This window comes from Balaenoptera musculus, chromosome 3 (assembly GCF_009873245.2).
Source record: "Balaenoptera musculus isolate JJ_BM4_2016_0621 chromosome 3, mBalMus1.pri.v3, whole genome shotgun sequence".
Taxonomy (NCBI): domain Eukaryota; kingdom Metazoa; phylum Chordata; class Mammalia; order Artiodactyla; family Balaenopteridae; genus Balaenoptera; species Balaenoptera musculus.
The window spans coordinates 26,247,626-26,263,767 of record NC_045787.1 but is presented as its reverse complement, the minus strand read 5'-3'; the positions used below and the strand labels follow the sequence as shown (position 1 = coordinate 26,263,767).

Genomic DNA, 16,142 nt, shown 5'->3' with positions numbered 1-16,142 from the left:
GTTTCTTGTTTCTTAAGGTAGGATTGTATTGCTATAAACTTCCCTCTTAGAACTGCTTTTGCTGCATCCCATAGGTTTTGGGTTGTTGTGTTTTCATTGTCATTCGTTTCTAGGTATTTTTTGATTTCCTCTTTGATTTCTTCAGTGATCTCTCGATTATTAAGTAGTGTATTGTTTAGCCTCCATGTGTTTGTATTTTTACAGGTTTTTTCCTGTAATTGATATCTAGTCTCATAGCGTTGTGGTTGGAAAAGATACTTGATACGATTTCTATTTTCTTAAATTTACCAAGGCTTGATTTGTAACCCAAGATATGATCTATCCTGGAGAATGTTCCATGAGCATTTGAGAAAAATGTGTATTCTGTTGTTTTTGAATGGAATGTCCTATAAATATCAATTAAGTCCATCTTGTTTAATGTATCAATTAAAGCTTGTGTTTCCTTATTTATTTTCATTTTGGATGATCTCTCCATTGGTAATAGTGGGATGTTAAATTCCCCTACTATGAATGTGTTGCTCTCGATTTCCCCTTTTATAGCTGTTAGTATTTGCCTTATGTATTGAGGTGCTCCTGTGTTGGGTGCATAAATATTTACAATTGTTATACCTTCCTCTTGAATTGATCCCTTGATCATTGTAGTGTCCTTCTTTGCCTCTTGTAATACTCTTTATTTTAAAGTCTATTTTTTCTGATATGAGAATTGCTACTCCAGCTTTCTTTTGATTTCCATTTGCATGGAATATCTTTTTCCATCCTCTCAGTTTCAGTCTGTATGTGTCCCTAGGTCTGAAGGGGGTCTCTTGTAGACAGTATATATATGGGTCTTGTTTTTGTATCCATTCAGCCAGTCTATGTCTTTTGGTGGGAGCATTTAATCCATTTACATTTAAGGTAATTATCGATATATACGTTCCTATTACCATTTTCTTAATTGTTTTGGGTTTGTTATTGTAGGTCTTTTCCTTCTGTTGTGTGTCCTTCCTAGAGAAGTTCCTTTAGCATTTGTTGTAAAGCTGGTTTGGTGCTGAGTTATCTTAGCTTTTGCTTGTCTGTAAGATTTTAATTTCTCTGTCGAATCTGAATGAAATCCTTGCTGGCTAGAGTAATCTTGTTTGTAGGTTTTTCTCCTTCATTACTTTAAATATATCCTGCCACTCCCTTCTGGCTTGCAGAGTTTCTGCTGAAAGATTAGCTGTTTACCTTATGGTGATTCCCTTTTATGTCATTTGTTGTTTTTCTCCTCCTGCATTTAATATTTTTTCTTTGTATTTAATTTTTGATAGTTTAATTAATATGCGTTGTGGTGTGTTTCTGCTTGGATTTATCCTGTATGGGACTGTCTGTGCTTCCTGGACTTGATTAACTATTTCCTTTCCCATATTAAGGAAGTTGTCAACTATAATCTCTTCAAATATTTTCTCAGTCCCTTTCTTTTTCTCTTCTTCTTCTGAGACCCCTATAATTCGAATGTTGGTGTGTTTAATGTTGTCCCAAAGGTCTCTGATACTGTCCTCAATTCTTTTCATTCTTTTTTCTTTATTCTGCTCTGCAGTAGTTATTTCCACTATTTTATCTTCCAGGTCACTTATCCGTTCTTCTACCTGTTATTCTGCTATTGCTCCCTTCTAGAGAATTTTTAATTTCATTTATTGTGTTGTTCATCACTGTTTGTTTGCTCTTTTGTTCCTGTAAGTCCTTGTCAAACGTTTGGTGTATTTTCTCCATTCTGTTTCCAAGGTTTTGAATCGTCTTTACTATCTTTACTGAATTCTTTTTCAGGTAGACTGCCTATTTCCTCGTCATTTGTTAGGTCTGGTGGGTTTTTGCTTTGCTCCTTCATCTGCTGTGTATTTCTCTGTCTTCTCATTTTGCTTAACTTACTGTGTTTGGGGTCTCCTTTTCACAGGCTGCAGGTTTGTAGTTCCCGTTGTTTTTGGTGTCTGTTCCCAGTGGCTAAGGTTGATTCAGTGGGTGTGTAGGCTTCCTGGTGGAGGGGACTAGTGCTTTTGTTCTGGTGGATGAGGCTGGATCTTGTCTTTCTGGTGGGCAGGTCCACGTCTGGTGGTGTGTTTTGGGGTGTCTTTGGCCTCATTATGATTTTAGGCAGCCTCTCTGCTAATGGATTGGGTTGTGTTCCTGTCTTGCTAGTTGTTTGGCATAGGGTGTCCAGCACTGTAGCTTGCTGGTCGTTGAGTGGAGCTGGGTCTTGGCGTTTAGATGGAGATCTCTGCGAGATTTTTGCCGTTTGATATTACGTGGAGCTGGGAGGTCTCTTGTGGACCAGTGTCCTGAACGTGGCTCTCCCACTTCAGAGGCACTACCCTGATGCCTGGATGGAGCACCAAGAGCCTGTCCTCCACATGGCTCAGAATAAAAGGGAGAAAAAAAAGAAAGAAACAATGAAGAAGGTAAAATAAAATAAAGTTATTAAAATAAAAAATAATCATTAAAACAGTTTTTTAAAGTAATTTTAAAAAAAAGAAGGAAAGAAAGAAGAGCGCAACCAAACCAGAAAACAAATCCACCAATGATAACAAGTGCTAAAAACTATACAAAAAACAAAAACAAAACAAAAAACGGACAGACAGAACCCTAGGGCAAATGGTAAAAGCACAGCTGTAGAGACAAAGCACACACAGAAGCATACAGATACACACTCACAAAAAGAGAAAAAGGGGAAAAAATATATATATATCTTTGCTCCCAAAGTCCACCTCCTAAATTTGGGGTGATTCATTGTCTGTTCAGGTATTCCACAGATGCAGGTTACATCAAGTTGATTGTGGAGATTTAATCCGCTGCTCCTGAGGCTGCTGGGAGAAATTTCCCTTTCTCTTCTTTGTTCGCACAGCTCCTGGGGTTCAGCTTTGGATTTGGCCCGCCTCTGCATGCAGGTCGCCTGAGGGCGTCTGTTCTTTGCTCAGACAAGACGGGGTTAAAGGAGCAGCTGATTCGGGGGCTCTGGCTCACTCAGGCAGGGGGAGGGATGGTTACAGTATGCGGGGCGAGCCTGCGGCGGCAGAGGCCAGCATGACGTTGCACCAGCCTGAGGCGTGCCGTGTGTTCTCCTGGGGAGGTTGTCCCTGCATCCCAGGCCCCTGGCAGTGACGAGCTGCACAGGCTCCCAGGAGGGGAGGTGTGGAGAGTGACCTGTGATTGCACACAGGCTTCTTGGTGGCGGCAGCAGCAGCCTTAGCATCTCATGCCCGTCTCTGGGATCGCGCTGATAGCCGCGGCTCACGCCCGTCTCTGGAGCTCCTTTAAGCGGCGCTCTTAAATCCTCTCCTCACACACCAGGATACAAAGAGGCAAGAAAACGTCTCCTGTCTTGGCAGTTCCAAACTTTTTCCCGGAATCTCTCCCAGCTCGCTGTGGCACACTAGCCCCTTCTGGCTCTGTTCACGCAGCCAACTCCAGTCCTCTCCCTGGGATCCAACCTCTGAATCCCGAGCCTCCGCTCCCAGCCCCCGCCCGACCCGGCAGGTGAGCGGAGAAGCTTTTCGAGCTGGTGAGTGCTGGTCGGCACCGATCCTCCATGTGGGAATCTCTCCATTTTGCCCTCCGCACCCCTGTTGCTGTGCTCTCCTCCGTGACTCTGAGACTTCCCCCGTCCGCCACCCGCAGTCTCCACCTGCAAAGGGGCTTCCTAGTGTGTGGAAACCTTTCCTCCTTCACAGCTCCCTCCCACTGGTGCAGGTCCCATCCATATTCTTTTGTCTCTGTTGTTTCTTTATTCTTTTGCTCTACCCAGGTACGTGGGGAGTTTCTTGCCTTTTGGGAGGTCTGAGGTCTTCTGCCAGCGTTCAGCAGGTGTTCTGTAGGAGTTGTTCCACATGTAGATGTATTTCTGATGTATTTGTGGGGAGGAAGGTGCTCTCCACGTCTTACTCTTCTGCCATCTTGAAGCTCCTCCCCCATGTGTCTTTTTGAACTATGATTTTCTCTGGATGTATGCCCAGTAGTGGTATTACTGGGTCATATGCTAATTCTATTTTTAGTTTTTTAAGGAACCTCCATAATGTTCTCCATAGTGGCTGTAGCAATTTACATTCCCACCAACAGAGCAAGAAGTTTCCCTTCTCTCCACACCCTCTCCAGCATTTACTGTTTGTAGATTTTCTGATGATGCCCATTCTTACCGGTGTGAGGTGCTACCTCATTGTAGGTTTGATTTGCATTTCTCTAATAATTAGTGATGTCAAGCAGCTTTTCATGTGCCTCTTGGCAATAGTATGTCTTCTTTGGAGAAATATCTATTGAGGTCTTCCATCCATTTTTTGATTGAGTTGTTTGTTTTTTTCATATTGAACTGCATGAGTTGTTTATATATTTGGGGGATTAATCCTTTGTCCATTGATTTTTTTGCAAATATTTTCTCCCATTCTGAGTGTTATCTTTTTTCTTGTTTATAGTTGCCTTTGCTGTGCAAAAGCTTTTAAGATTCATTAGGTCCCATTTGTTTATTTTTGTTTTTATTTCCATTACTCTAGGAGGTGGGTCAAAAAAGATCTTGCTGTGATTTATATCAAAGAGTGTTCTGCCTATGTTTTCCTCTAAGAGTTTGATAGTGTCCTGTCTTACGTTTAGATCTTTAATCCATTTTTTGTTTATTTTTGTGTATGGTGTTAGGGAGTGTTCTAATTACATTCTTTTATATGTAGCTGTCCAGTTTTCCCAACACCACTTATTGAAGAGACTGTCTTTTCTCCATTGTCTATCCTTACCTCCTTTGTCATAGATTTGTTGACCATAGGTACATAGGTTTATCTCTGGGCTTTCTATCCTGTTCCATTGATCTATGTTTCTGTTTTGTGCCAGTACCATATTGTCTTGATTATTGTAGCTTTGTAGTATAGTCTGAAGACAGGGAGTCTGATTCCTCCAGCTCCATTTTTTTCCCTCAAGATTGCTTTGGCTATTCAGGGTCTTTTGTTTCTCCATATAAATTTTAAGATTTTTTTGTTCTAGATCTGTAAAAAATGCCTTTGGTAATTTGATAGGGATTGCATTGAATCTGTAGATTGCTTTGGGTAGTATAGTCATTTTCACAATGTTGATTCTTCCAATCCAAGAACATGGTATATCTTTCCATCTGCTTGTGTCATCTTTGATTTCTTTCATCAGTGTCTTATACTTTTCTGAGAACAGGTCTTTTACCCTCTTAGGTAGTTTTATTCCTAGGTATTTTATTCTTTTTGTTGCAATGGTGAATGGCATTGTTTCCTTAATTTCTCTTTCTGATCTTCTGTTGTTAGTATAAAGGGCTGCAAGAGATTTCTGTGCATTCATTTTGTATCCTGCAACTTTACCAAATTCATTGATTAGCTCTAGTAGTTTTCTGGTGGCATCTGTAGGATTATCTATATATAGTATCATATCATCTGCAAACAGTGACAGCTTTACTTCTTCTTTTCTAATTTGTATTCCTTTTTCTTCTCTGATTGCCATGGCTAGGACTTCCAAAACTATGTTGAATAATAGTGGCAAGAGTGGACATCCTTGTCTTGTTCCTGATCTTAAAGGAAATGCTTTCAGTTTTTCACCATTGAGAATGATGTTTGCTGTGGGTTTCTCATATATGGCCTTTATTATGTTGAGGTAGGTTCCCTCTATGCCCATTTTCTGGAGAGTTTTTATCATAAATGGGTGTTGAATTTTATCAAAAGCTTTTTCTGCATCTATTAATATGATCATATGACTTTTATTCTTCAGTTTGTTAATATGGTTTATCACATTGATTTGCGTATATTCAAGAATCTTTGCATCCATGGGATAAATCGCACTTGATCATGGTGTATGATCCTTTTAATGTGTTGTTGGATTCTGTTTGCTAGTATTTTGTTGAGGATTTTTGCATCTATATTCATCAGTGATATTGGTTGGTGAATTTCTTTTTTTGTAGTATCTTTGTCTGGTTTTGGTATCAGGGTGATGGTGGCCTCCTAGAATGAGTTTGGGAGTGTTCCTTCCTCTGTAATGTTTTGGAAGAGGTTGAGAAGGATGGGTGTTAGCTCTTCTCTAAATGTTTGATAGAATTCACCTGTGAAGCCATCTGGTGCTGGACTTTTGTTTGTTGGAAGATATTTAATCACAGTTTCAATTTCATTACCTGTGATTGGTCTGTTTATATTTTCTTTTTCTTCCTGGTTTAATCTTGGAAGGTTATACCTTTCTAAGAATTTGTCCATTTCTTCCAGGTTGTCCATTTTATTGGCATAGAGTTGCTTGTAGTAGTCTCTTAGGATGCTTTGTATTTCTGCTGAGTCCGTTGTAACTTCTCCTGTTTCATTTCTAATTTTATTGTGTTGAGTCTTCTCCCTCATTTTCTTGATGAGTCTGGCTAAAGGTTTATCAATTTTGTTTCTCTTCTCAAAGAACCAGCTTTTAGTTTTATTGATATTTGCTATTGCTTTCTTTGTTTCTATTTCATCTCTGATCTTTATGATTTGTTTCCTTCTACTAACTTTGGGTTTTGTTTGTTCTTCTTTCTCTCGTTCCTTTAGGTGCAAGGTTAGATTGTTTATTTGAGATGTTTCTTGTTTCTTGAGGTATGATTGTATTACTATAAACTTCCCTCTTAGAACTCCTTTTGCTGCATCCCATAGTTTTTGGATTGTTGTGTTTTTGTTGTCATTTGTCTCAAGGTATTTTTTAATTTCCTCTTTGATTTCTTCAGTGATCTCTTGGCTATTTAGTAACGTATTGTTTAGCCTACTTGTGTTTGTGGTTTTTATGGGTTTTTCCCTGTAATTGATTTCTAATCTCATAGCGTTGTGGTCGGAAAAGATGCTTGATATAATTTCACTTTTCTTAAATTTACTGAGGCTTGATTTGTGACCCATGATGTGATCTATCCTGGAGAATGTTCCATATGCACTTGGAAAGAAAGTGTAATCTGCTGTTTTCGGATGGAATGTCCTATCAATATCAATTAAGTCTTCCTGGTCTATTGTGTCATTTAAATCTTGTGTTTCATTATTAATTTTCTGTTTGGATGATCTCTCCATTGGTGTAAGTAAGGTGTTTAAGTCCCCCACTATTATTATGTTACTGTCAATTTCCTCTTTTATAGCTGTTAGCATTTGCCTTATATATTGAGGTGCTCCTATGTTGGATGCATATGTATTTATAATTGTTATATCTTCTTCTTGTATATCTTCTTGGATTGATCCCTTGATCATTATGTAGTGTCCTTCCTTGTCTCTTGTAACATTCTTTATTTTAAAATCTATTTTATCTGATGTGAGTATTGCTACTCCAGCTTTCTTTTGATTTCCATTTGCATGGAATATCTTTTTTTTCCATCCCCTCACTTTCAGTCTGTATGTGTCCCTAGGTCTGACGTGGGTCTCTTGTAGACAGCATATATACAGGTCTTGTTTTTGTATCCATTCAGAGAGCCTGCTTCTTTTGGTTGGAGCATTTAATCCATTCAAATTTAAGGTAATTATAGATATGTATGTTCCTATTACCATTTTCTTAATTGTTTTGGGTTTGTTTTTATAGGTCCTTTTCTTCTCTTATGTTTCCCACTTAGAGAAGTTCCTTTAACATTTGTTGTAGAGCTGGTTTGGTGGTACTGAATTCTCTTAGCTTTTGCTTGTTTTTAAAGCTTTTGATTTCTCCATTGAATCTGAATGAGATCCTTGCTGGGTAGAGTATTCTTGGTTGTAGGTTCCTCCCTCTCATCACTTTAAATATATCGTGCCACTCCTTCCTTTCTGGCTTGAAGAGTTCCTGCTGAGAAATCAGCTGTTAACCTTACAAGAGTTCCCTTGTATGTTATCTGTCATTGTTCCCTTGTTGCTTTTAATAATTTTTCTTTGTCTTTAATTTTTGTCAGTTTGATTACTATGTGTCTCAGCTTGTTTCTCCTTGGGTTTATCCTGCCTGGGACTCTCTGCACTTTCTTGTCCCTTGTCCCGGCCAGTGTCCCTTGGGTGGCTATTTCCTTTCCCATGTTAGGGAAGTTTTTGACTATAATCTCTTTAAATATTTTCTCTTGTCCTTTCTCTCTCTCTTCTCCTTCTGAGACCCCTATAATGTGAATGTTGGTGCATTTAATGTTGTCCCAGAGGTCTCTTAGGCTATCTTCATTTCTTTTCATTCTTTTTTCTTTATTCTGTTCCACAGCAATGATTTCCACCATTTTGTCTTCCGGGTCACTTATCTGTTCTTCTGCCTCAGTTATTCTGCTATTGATTCCTTCTAGTGTATTTTTCATTTCAGTTATTTTACTGTTCATCACTGTTTGTTTGTTCTTTAATTCTCCTAGTTCTTTGTTAAATATTTCTTGCATCTTCTTGATGTTTGCCTCTATTCTTTTTCCTAGGTTCTGGATCATCTTCACTATCATTATTCTGAATTCTTTTTCTGGAAGGTTGCCTATCTCCACTTCATTTAGTTGTTTTTCTGGGGTTTTATCTTTTTCCTTCATCTGGGACATAGCCCTCTGCCTTTTCATTTTGTCTGACTTTCTATGAATGTGGTTTTCCTTCCACAGACTGCAGGATTGTAGTTCTTCTTGCTTCTGCTGTCTGCCCTCTGGTGGATGAGGCTACCTAGGAGGTTTGTGCAAGCTTCCTGATGAGAGGGACTGGTATGGGTAGGGCTGGGTGTTCCTCTGGTGGGCAGAGCTCAGTAAAACTTTATTCTGCTTGTCTGATGATGCATGGGGCTGAGTTCCCTCCCTGTTGGTTTTTTGGACTTAGGTGACCCAGCACTGGAGCCTACAGGGTCTTTGGTGGGGCTAATGGTGGACTCCAGGAGGGCTCATGCCAATGAGTACTACCCAGAACTTCTGCTGCCAGTGTCCTTGTCCTCGTGGTGAGCCACAGCCCCCGCCCCCACCCCCCTGCCTCAGCAGGAGACCTTCAGTACTAGCCAGGAGGTCTGGTTCAATCTTCTATGGGGTCACTGCTCCTTCCCCCTGGGTCCTGGTGCACACACTACTTTGTGTGTGCCCTCCTAGAGTGGAGTCTCTGTTTCCCCCAGTCCTGTCAAAGTCCTGCAGCCAGATCCCGCTAGCCTTGAGAGTCTGATTCTCTGGGGATTCCTCCTCCTGTTGCCAGACTCCCAGGTTGGGAATCCTGACATGGGGCTCAGAACCTTCACTCCAGTGGGTGGACTTCTGTGGTATAATTGTTCTCCAGTTTGTGAGTCACCCATCCAGCAGTTATGGGATTTGATTTTATCGTGACTGTGCCCCTCCTACTTTCTCACTGTGGCTTCTCCTTTGTCTTTGGATGTTCGGTATCATTTTTGGTGAGTTCCAGTGTCTTCCTGTCGATGATTGTTCAGCAGTTCTTTGTGATTTCGGTGCTCATGCAACAGGGAGTGAGCACACGTCCTTCTACTCCTCCATCTTGCACCAATCTCCCCAGATTTCTACTTATGCCTTATTGGACAGAGTGTCCCACCCCATCTAAGGAGTTTGTGAAAACAAATATTTAGCTCTCTCAATGGAATTTCAAAAGTTGATGAGTTGGTCATACATTTATGTTACAAAGGATAATAATAGGGTCTACCTCACAGGTTAGATAAAGATTAAATTAGATAATATTACATTAAGTGCTAACTCTGTGCCTATTATATAAGAAGTACTTAATAAGAGGCAGCTATAGTTATCATTGTCACTTCTTATATTGTCATTACCATTACCAAGAAAGTAATATGAACCCTCCATAGCGTCTCATCTAGAAAAAATCCAAAGTCACAGATCCTCCTCTGTCACAGACTCTTTCATTTTCTATCAAAACTCTGGCCATTTTTTCACGCTTGATACTGTAGTAACTAACTGCTTTAGAAAAAACTAAGTGCTTAGAGTTCTTTCCTGTACAAACCATTCTGCTTTTCCTTTGCTCATACCTATCCTGATCCCTATGGTGCCCTTTCCATTCTTACTGACTTATCCACCTCTGACTCATCCTTTAAAACCTGAGAGGCTTCACCTCTCTGGCAACTCCCAACCCCACCCCAGATGAAATTAGTGCCCTTCATCAATGCTCTCCAGCACCCTGCTTGCATCACTACCATAGATTTTACAAGAGTGGTTAGGAATTTTCTCTTTACTTAATGACTTCCTGTGGTAGGCTGTGAGTTTCTTGAGGTCTAGACCATCTTTCCTTCTTGTCTTTGTGTTCCCTAAATAGTTGGCAATCAGTACATGTTTGTTAAACACAACTGAGGAGTCATGTTGTATCTTCTTTAACATTCACTGCCCTCCGCCCAAAGTGCTTCATAAGCATCTTTCTAATTTCTCCTTTTTTCTTCTCCTCTCTCAGGAAATAGTGATCATATTTTCAAGAAATAATAACTGGATCATGATATTTCTTATTGTTTTGGAAAGGAAACATTTACTTGGATAGCTTTAGCTCCTGTTGATTCTGACTGCCAGTAGCAAGGAGTTAAAAATGGTACTATGTAAACTAGCTAGAGAAAGAGTCTCTGTTCTTTGGGTTTTTTGATAGTTCAATTGCCATGGAAACAGCCTTCCCCCTATGTTAGTTCATTAGGGTTATTTTTTTTTCCTTAAATGATTTGGAGAACAGTCATGTTCCACAGTAGACTACTTCATGGGAAAGATCATACATGACATCCCCTTCCTTATGCTAAAATCTGCACCAAACAGAAAAACAGCAGTTCTTCAATATCACACACTCCATTTTAAGAATGAATTATTATAGCAAGTAATTCATTTGATTAAAAAAAAAAGACTTCTTGCTGGAGTATGAATGTGAAGTAAGAACAGGAGTAAATTTTCCAAATCAAAACCATTCTAATAGATTTTATTTAATCTATACAGTTAGATTACAATCTTAATTCATATTTATATCAGATATAAGTACCACATCTTCTTAAAGGAAAAAAATCAACTTTCCACTGTATTGTCTACAGAAGTGAATTCTCTGTCCCCTGGGAATGTATGAGATAAAATACAAATAAGATAATTCTTTTTATAGATGAATGAAGTTATGTTTTCAGCTAGTTTGGGAGGAATTTTACCCCTGAAATAGGAAGGGTCACAAGAGCATTTTAAAAGTTCTCACTTGGTTTTGATCAAAGCAGACTGGTCACAGTGGATTCATTCAAATTGCAAACTTTATTCCTAGAGAAAGCTCTTGAATATTATGGTATATGCCTGTTTTCTACCAAAGGAATTAGAAAATTGTATCCCTCTCATTTTTAAGACAGAGATCAGTGACAGCTGGTTATGATTGATTTAAAAGGTTACTATTTGACTTTGGAGAAGTTCAGCCTGCCATGGACGAATCTGCAAATTTGGTAAAGTGGGTCTCCCCTTTCATATTTTCCATAGGTTGAATAATTAGAGTCTGGTAATTTATTAAAAATTGATTTTAGGAAAGGATCTGAGACTCATTCAACAAACTGAAGCCCAGATGACTGCCAATAGCTAGAGAATTTTCACTTGAAAAAGAATCAACATCTTTAATTTAAACTGAAGTAAGATTTGGGCAGGAGAGAAGCTATCTCCCATAGATACAGTTGATAACCATACCTCTACATTTGTGATACATTAGAAATTACTTATCATTCTAAATTCACATCGTTCCAAAAGAAGTTTGAATTCTTATAGAAATGTGGCAGCCTATCTGCTCAATAAGCCTTCTCTAAATAAGAGATTCATTATTAAGAAAAAGATTCTTATAAGGCTGATGAGAACAACATTAACTGCCTATTTTGGCAAATGAAACTGTGGAGACATCTTAACAAAGTTCAGAGCTGAAATTCAACACCAGAGGAGAAAACACAGTCCATCTAATCAAGACCAGAGGTTGTAGAGTTGAAACAGCTTTCTATACACTTAGACTTGGAAAAAACAAATCTTGTGAAACGACAGAGAGATTCTATTAATGTTACCATGTCTATGTTGTTAGCAGCTTTTCTGCTGAGCTTTACTGACATATTTCAGCTAGTATTTGGAACATGCTTAAATCATTAGAGAAGAAATACCAATCAATTACTAAATCAATTTAATAACAATTACTAAAACATTGATTTTTTCCAGCTTTATTGAGATATAATTGACATATTACATAGAAAACATTGATTTAATTGCTTAAAACAAGTGTCATTCAGCATTCAAAAAACATTGATTTTTCTACTTACTATAGGCTAGGCACTCTACTAAGTGTTAGAAAACAAACATGAATAAGACTTACAGTGCTCAGTAGTGTGGGAGAGGAAACAGAAAACAAAGTAATTGCAATAAGATGCAATGATACTAAAGGCCAGGTTTCATTTCACACGGAAGAATCAGTCTAGGAGGAGGTATTTCTTTGTAAGATATCTTATCTACAGAAAATAGTCAATAAATATCTGTAGATGCTTGTGATATTGGAGCTAAGCACTGGTTAAAATTGTTATTCTTTCTTTTTTATTCTTTCTTTTTTATTCTTTCTTATACTTCCAGGCTTAAAATAAAAATTGCTTTGGGGATACGAAACGTATATAAAAGTGCTTTATAATTTATAAAGCATGATGCAGATATATGGCATAATCAGTATTAGCAAACATTCTGTGTTACACCTTTGAATGCAGCAGTGTTAGACTGATTTTGGCAGACTTTGACCATTTTTTCTGGAGATGAACTACAGAGGCCAAAATTAATAGACACAATTAAGCAAGAGAATACATTTATGTAATTTTAACTATTTCTAGGAATCCTCTGCTTTCTGAATTATTTTTTCTGACATCATGGCCAGTGTGCTTGTTTTTCCTCAGCAAGAAGACGACTTCACCTCATCAATACCCAGCTTTTAATAAGCTAGTTAATTAAGTAGAAATTTTGTTTCTCAAGTAGTATAATTTTACTTATCATCTCAGAATTTGTGTTTTTGAATGAGTGTTGTTCTTTTAAGATAGTAATTTTTAGAGATTATACCCTTATTCCACTGCTAAAAGTGATTTGCAAAGTCATCTTTTAGACTGTCTTTTAGGCATTTTTTTGAAAAACAAATTTTTTTTAATGGCATTTAGTATGTTTCTAGTGGCACAAAGATATAAATCCATCATAGGATATTTGAAACTTTGAAAAACAAAATAAGAAAATTTGAGCCATCTATATTTTAATCTCCTAGAAATTATAATGTTTAACTGTTTAGTTTGTATTCCTCTACTTTTTAAGAGAAAGATAATTCTTTTTAAAAAATGGGATCATACTATAATATTGTTCTGAAATTATTTACCCCCTTCAAAAATGTGGTGTGAATATCTTTCCATCTGAAATTCATTATATAGATATAATGTACCTTATCTAATCAATTCTCCACTGTTGGACACATGTTGTTTCTCTTTTTTTTTTTTCCTATTAAAAAAGAGCACTATGGTAAACATGCTTATAACTAAATTTTTGTTCCCATTCAGGATTATTTCCTTAAACTAACTTACTTAAAGTAAAATCAAATAAACAAAAAGGATGCATATAAACTATCCCCCAGCAGTGTATGCCCGATTCCCTAAACCGTTGCTAAATTTAAATATTATTTTAAAAGTCTTTATTAATTTAGGAAGTTAAAAATGCTATTTCATTTTCAGGAGCATTTTATTTTTATTACTAATGGGTTAAACTTATGTATCCTGCTCATTTTATTACTTTCATCAGTTGCCTATTAACTTCTTTACCCATGTTTCTGTTGTTGATGTCATCTTTTTTCTTTGTTTATAGGAAGATTTTATATGTTAAGGCTAGTATACAAAGAATACAAAGTATACATAATATACAAAGAATCCATAGTATACAAAGCATACATGTGTTACAATTACCTATGCAATCTTTATTTGCCTTTTTATAATATTTGTGCCATATTTTAACACAAAATTTAATTTTTAAATAATTATTTTAATCTTGTTATTTTAATTATTCTCAAATACTTCTTTGGATCATTTAGACAGGTAGATTTCATGTTGAGGGAAATAGCAAAAAGTATTTGATCCTAATATTCAGAGTTAGATCAATAATGTAGTTGAGCAATGCCATTTGGAATTTTTTTAATTAAGTCATAATGAATCATTGAGATAGCAACTTGTAGGGCTAATCAAGTGATTTTTTAATTAATTAATTTTATTGATATGTTACAACATGTATTGAACCTATCCTATATGATTAAGACTCACATAAGCCCTATGTAGTATTTAAAAGAAACTATTATGGTTATTTTTGTTAAGAATCCTTGACATATGCTTCTGTTTTATATTCATCTGGGATCTTGATCATGTGATCTTGCTGTGTGGGTTCCAGATTGGGGCCTCTCTTGGGTTCTGTTATTACTGGCACTGTTGGATCTAGGCTGCTCATTACTAAGTCTCATTGAACTTGCCCTTCTTTCTCAAACAATCCCATTTATAGTTATTTGGGGCTGGGTATAGGTAGTGACGCTTCCTTATTCCTTCTCTATTATGGCCCAATTTATTAAATAGCGTCAAGCTTTTCCCTCTTCATGCTCCCTGAAAAGAGCCCCACTGTCCTTCTACCTTGACACATATGTACTCTAAATTTATTGCCTTTAAATCACAAAATTCATAGTTATATATTCACTGTTAAGATATACATTTTCTTTGTAGTTACAGAACACCCTGTTGATAACTTTCTTTGTGGACCTAATCTAGTATTAACCTCCCTTTCCCAAGAGTAACACCAGCTTAATGCCTCCTGACATTATTATTCATGTACTTTAAACTTCATCACTTGCTTCTTGTTGAGCTTGGCTGCCCTATTTCTCCCTTGCCTAACATAGCCACACAAAATAAGGAGCAGTATTTTTGCTTTGAGAATATGTTAGAAAAGTGTTTGCCTTAAGACCATTAGCTAGTCACTTCTATCAATATATCTAGGTATATGGCAGGCTTCTTAACCAGTTAAGAAAATAGAATAAAGCAAACTCCTGTAAAATGAGCAGAGCAATGTGATAACTGACAATAGATATAAAAGGAATAAGGTAGGTTGGAATAATTGTGGAAAGCTTCACAAAAGAGAACAATTTTGAGATACACTTTGAAGTACCTTGTATTCTTTGTTCACAATTTTTCCTCCCTTCTTTCCCTTTGCCATGAATCCTGCCCTCCTTCATGACAGGATTACACTTACATGTCCCATTGATGTTGGGCTTGGTCATGTGACTTGCTTTCACTATGAAATATGGAGAGAAGTGATTGAGTGCTAGCTCTGAGCTAGGCCTTAAGAAAAATCATGTGTTTCTTTTTTACTCTCTTGTGCTTTTGCCATTGCCATGAGAAGAGCATTCCCCAGTTCACTGAAGGCCCTGGAATGAGACATCTAGGATAGACCTGAACCACCTCACAACTTGAAGCCAAACCCACCTAAGCCCAGCAGAGATCAGCTAAACCACAACTGATCTACAGACTTGACTTGTGAGTAAGAAAAATGTATGATTGTTGTTATAAGCCACCAAAGTGGGAGGTTGTTATTTGATATTACAGCAATACCTGACTAATGTATATTGGTGAGAAATGGTTAGGTCATGAACTGGTAGCATCTTTCTGTTTCCATTGTCGTTACCTCAGTTCAGGTTTTCATCCCACCTCCCTGGATTGTTTTTAAAGCATCTTATTTTTTCCCATCTGTGTTAATTAGGGTCACCCAATAGCTATTAGAAATTGATCCAAAATTTATAGTGTTTCAAACACAAAACAAGTTTACTTATTGCTCACATTACTACACTATTATAAATAGTTGGATGGGGGAATCCCCTTCCACAGAGTCATTCAGGGGCCCAGAATAATGGAGGCTTTTCTGTTTTTTTAAATACATGTTTCAACATGGTCCTGTGGGCCATCTCCATTCCAGCCAACCTAGAAGAAAGAGTATGAAAGAAAGTGAAATATGTTTTTAATAGACTCGACCTAGTGGTGGTGTCCATCATTTCTGCTCAACATTCTGTTTGTTTGAACTCAATCACATCATGACATCTAGATGCAAGAAAGCCTAGAAAATGTAGCTCTAGCTGTGGGGGCAGGAAGAAAGTGAGAACATTGATTATGATGAAAAGCTTACAATCTCTGCTACACCATCATTTGTTTAACATGCTTTAATCTAGAGTTATTAGTCCTAAAAATCCAATGTGATACTACCTATCTGTTTAAAATCTATGGTCCTGGCT

The 16,142-nt window shown here is 37.4% G+C and overlaps 1 long non-coding RNA gene across 1 annotated transcript in view; it reads left to right on the top strand.

The window, feature by feature from the left end:
• LOC118893073 overlaps positions 1-15,387 on the top strand; it is a 236,326-nt gene extending 220,939 nt beyond the window's left edge. The window contains exon 3 of the long non-coding RNA XR_005019405.1: positions 15,260-15,387. This is a non-coding gene — a long non-coding RNA (uncharacterized LOC118893073). The remainder of the gene's footprint in view (positions 1-15,259) is intronic.
• Positions 15,388-16,142: the final 755 nt, after the last annotated feature.